Genomic DNA, 5,057 nt, shown 5'->3' with positions numbered 1-5,057 from the left:
CCGACAACACCAAAAATGTGGGTGGGGTAGGTGAAGCACCCACACCTGCCCCCACCCTCATTCGCCCCACTCTGGGTCCATAAGTAAGGCCCTTAACCCCCATCTGCTCCCTAAACAGGTCTCTTGAAAATGAGTTCTCGTGGCTCAATGAGACTACTTGTATAAATAAAGGCTAAATGGAAAAAAAAAACAAGTTTTAAAATAAGCTCTTTATAGCCACTAGTCTAACATGAACAAATAGTTTTGCCTTTCTTCAAACTCCTGGCTTTGATGTCATGATGATTATTGATAGACAGAAAGTCACATTAAAAATAACCAGAATATCCCTTTAAGGAAAAATAATGTTTGAAGTTTCCATCACTGGATCCAACAATTCATAAATCTGTCTTCCTGGTTTTTGGGCACCAACATTATTCCTGTTTTTATCTGAAACAAACACCACCCGTGGTTTAAAACCCAGACAGGACCAACTGTTTTGTATCTGATCATTTCAAGTTGGACTTGGGTTCTTGTTCACAAAACTGCATCAGGTTCTCAGGTCCGGACAGGAACTAAAGAAAGCCTGTTCAGATCCGGAGCTCGGCAGCTTTGTGACTGTGTGCGTCCTGGCTTTGCGCACCCCTAATAATATCTCCAACCCAGTGCGCGGATCAAAGGGAGCAGCTCCGGTATTTAACCTAAAGCCTCCTCTAAGGAGGAGCGTGAGCAGAGGCCCGGCGGCATCCACAGAGGAGAGGAGAGGAGGCTCGCGTTTCAGAGACGCGCTCAGACCTCAGACCTGCTGTTGGAGAGCTCAGAGGACAAACGGAGCGCAGCGCACACCACATCACTGACTGATGAAGCTTCAGAATGCCTCCAACCTGACTGTACTGTAGCTGCTCACGTGTGTGCGCGCGTGCACAAAGTTTGGAGACAGATTAAAGAAAAGGACATCGGGATTACAAAGAAACAGTCTCTCAGAAGCTCCAGAACTTTCCAGACTTCCACTGGATGAATAAAGGAGTTCTTGTGTGGACGCAGCTGCAGTCAGAGGTTTAGAATGGAAGAGGAGCAGAAGTGGAAGCTTGGAGAGGAGAGGAGGACGCGCGCGGATCCTTCCAAACAGCCTCCGTGGACAAGCTGGACACCTTGGTCCGGTGTGACGATCTGCTTTGCCATGTGTGTCGCGTGCCTCGGAGTGTGCGTGTTTGTGATTGTGCGGACCTCGGAGATGCGGTCCCGGATTGTGAGTCTGGAGCAGCAGCAGGACGCGCAGCTCTCCGCCTGGATGTTGACTCAGGAGCAGGTGGAGCCTTTGATTCTGGGTCGACTGGACCAGATCCTGGAGGAGGTACTGAGCTCCAACTCAATCACATCAAAACTTTTTTTTTATTCTCATTCTCTGTAAAGTCAATTATTGTATATATATATATATATATATAAAAAAAATCAATCAAAAGTTGACTTTTAATTTCCTACACTGAAATGCTTAATTTCCTTGTTTTTAATAAAATGTACATCATATGTTAATTAAATAATTAATACAACATTAATATAATTAATGTTATATTAATTCAGCTCTGTTTAAGTGAATGAAATAGATTTGAATAAGATCCCTCGCTTTTTTAAAAATATTACCCTTCAGTACAGTTTTAATTAATTGCTTTGCTTTCTTTAAATCATAAAATTATTAGACTATATTTGAAAGACTCCAAGGTTTTAGAAATATATTTAATGACCAAAACAGAATCAGAGCTTTAGCAGTTCAAATGTTTAAATAATTTTCCTTTAACCGGAAGACCAGTGCTTTAGTTATACTGACCAAATCCAAGGGTTGTGTATTTTATATTACAGTTCTGAACCATGACTGGTTTAAAGTTTTTTATTAGCTGCTTATTATGACTTTTTTTGTTCAGGCTCTACAAATATATTTAATGTCTTTGTAGCTTTTAAAACTTGACACTTTAAAAGCAAGACTTAATTGTTTCCGACAGATAGATTAAGCATTAATCTCAGCCTTTCACTGTTTACAGTGTCATGGAAAGGCTTACAAATTCAATTTATGGTCCTCCGTTTCCGAAGTGAACCATTCCCAAGCAGGTTGCACATGTGGTATCCAAATCATGCGCTCAGTTTCCCTGAGATAATATGAGTGAACCCCTGCCCGACTTTTAACATCTGCTGCTGCTGCAGTCGTCCTGCTTGCTGCCCTTGGACTGACCACAGCAACACTAACAACAAACAACACAGTTCCACAGTGACTGGTGTCCTACTGAACGTTTTCTTTTCTTTGTGTATTTCACTTGACTTGATTTTTGCCTTCAACCCATCTGCAGAGAAGATTTTTCATCAGTTCGCTGCTCTGGAGCAGACAGATGTGTGTTACCACAATGCCAGAGAAGAAAGACATCAGCAATATTCTCATAGAAGTGATTATTGCTGTTCATCAGGACTGGCTGTAGGAGAATTAATAAAAAAAAAATCAAATATTACATAATGAGATGTAATGTTTGCTGGTGAACAATATTTAAGTGAACATCTCCGCAAATGTGATGTTAAACCTGCAATACTCAGAAATATGATTTAAAAATCTTGTGTGCGTATCTGACTCTACAGGTCTCATTTAGTTCAAGGAATGTTAAAGGTTTTTAAAACTTCACTTGGAAAACGATTAATGAAGTACGTATTTTGAAGAGAACACACAACAGCTCATTTGCAGATAACCAACCAACATATTAGCACAAATAACTCATACCAACTGTCAAGCACGGTAGTGGAGGTGTGATGATTGGGCACCTAGCAGTGACTGAGTCGACCGTGAACTTCTCTGCAAGCTAAATGTGTAACCATCTCCATACAGGGTCATGATGCTTCAAGGCAGTGATCCCAAACACAGCAGCTGATCAACAACAGAACAACTAAACAAGAAAAGTTGGTGAAGTGGTCCAGTCAGACCATAACCTGTTGCTGCAGTGGTCCAGTCAGACCATAACCTGTTGCTGCAGTGGTCCAGTTAGAGATCATAACCTGTTGTTGAAGTGGTCCAGTCAGACCATAACCTGTTGCTGCAGTGGTCCAGTTAGAGACCATAACCTGTTGTTGCAGTGGTCCAGTCAGACCATAACCTGTTGTTGCAGTGGTCCAGTTAGAGACTAACCTGTTGTTGCAGTGGTCCAGTCAGAGACCATAACCTGTTGTTGCAGTGGTCCAGTCAGACCATAACCTGTTGTTGCAGTGGTCCAGTTAGAGACTAACCTGTTGTTGAAGTGGTCCAGTCAGAGACCATAACTTGTTGCAGTGGTCCAGTATAACCTGTTGTTGAAGTGGTCCAGTCAGACCATAACCTGTTGTTGCAGTGGTCCAGTCAGACCATAACCTGTTGTTGCAGTGGTCCAGTTAGACCATAACCTGTTGTTGCAGTGGTCCAGTCAGGCCATAACCTGTTGTTGCAGTGGTCCAGTTAGAGACCATAACCTGTTGTTGCAGTGGTCCAGTTAGAGACCATAACCTGTTGTTGCAGTGGTCCAGTCAGACCATAACCTGTTGTTGCAGTGGTCCAGTCAGAGACCATAACCTGTTGTTGCAGTGGTCCAGTCAGACCATAACCTGTTGTTGCAGTGGTCCAGTCAGACCATAACCTGTTGTTGCAGTGGTCCAGTCAGACCATAACCTGTTGTTGCAGTGGTCCAGTCAGAGACCAACCTGACTGAAATGCTGGGAAACATTTCGATCTGAGCAGAAAGCAACGTCTGCAGACTTTAATGAACCAAAGTACTGTTGACAAGAAAAGGTGAATAATATACAGTAAAAGTTAAAGCTTTGAAAGGATATATTTATTAATTAATTTATTCATACAAATGTGTTGACCCATGATATCACAGTGAGACTGATGTGGTGAGGACAGGTCCTCCTCAGTCAAATCTATACTGATACGTACTTTGATCAGAGGATTTCTCTGCAGACGGGCCTGGAGCGATGCTGCCTCTCTGTTGAGCTCTGGGTTTATAACAAGTAATTAATGATGGGACACTACAGATGTGGCTTTTTCTACAAAGAGTGATCAAGAAGAAAAGAGAGTGAGAAGTCTCTGGTGCTTTTACCCAACAATGTCCAGAATCCTCCAGCCTGTATCCCTCAATGATGACCAGTTTCCTCTGTTATGGAAAACATGGCCTGTTCCAACAGCGTGGCTTTGGTTGCTTATTATTATTCCAGTGAAATGTGGAGGGCAGCGTAAGCCATCAGCTTCCTGAGTACTGCTGCTAGTCAGTTTGATTTTCAGTCATCGTGCCTCGGTGTGAACATTCAGCATATTTGCATTAACACTTACATGCATCCCTTTTGAAGATTTTCTTTTCGCTTTTGCTTTCACGCACAGCGTTGTGCACCAAGGAAACTACGGTACATACCAGTGCATTGTAACTGGGAGCTTTTGAGTTAGAGCTTTGTTTAAAAAAGGACAGGAGTAAAAGTTAGGACTCGCTCTTGAGGTTCTTAAATGCAGTCATACCTCCCTGAACATAACTGCCATCGCTTTAACAGCACCCCTAAAACAGGCCGACCTCCTGACCTCTCCTTCTCTCTTGGCATAATCTCACCCCAGACATGGCCCCCTGTAACATTTACAATGAACCACAAAGTACTCTCTGCAGACACAGACAAAGTGTGGCGCACATAGTGGCTGAAAAAGCTTGACGGGCGATAGAGGCCACGTTATGACGTGCAGAAACGTGGAAATATGGTCTTTGCCCCAGTTTCCTCATTGTGATCCCCACAGAGCTGTCAGCCAATAAACTGGGAGGTCCCCACATCACACAAAACACAAACAAATACATGAAAATAATGTATTTTAGTGTCTGTGTGTGTGTGTGTGTGTGTGTGTGTGTGTGTGTGTGTCTGTCTCTGTGTGTGTGCATAAATGACCTGTGTGCTAATCAGACAAACAGCCTGCTCAGGTAGAAGTACCAGCGTCACCTCTGCACTCCATCAGAGCACAGTTGAAGATGGCTGTACATGCATGTATGAGTGCATACACACACACACACACACACACACACACACACACACACACACACACA

The 5,057-nt window shown here is 43.1% G+C and overlaps 1 pseudogene; it reads left to right on the top strand.

Moving 5' to 3' along the window:
• Positions 1-1,039: 1,039 nt before the first annotated feature.
• Positions 1,040-5,057, top strand: part of LOC119407542 — a 69,729-nt pseudogene continuing 65,711 nt past the window's right edge.

Source organism: Nematolebias whitei, chromosome 1, assembly GCF_014905685.2.
Source record: "Nematolebias whitei isolate Nwh7 chromosome 1, NemWhi1, whole genome shotgun sequence".
NCBI lineage: Eukaryota > Metazoa > Chordata > Actinopteri > Cyprinodontiformes > Rivulidae > Nematolebias > Nematolebias whitei.
The sequence above is the reverse complement of the archived record's forward strand: the minus strand, read 5'-3'. Positions and strand labels throughout refer to the sequence as shown.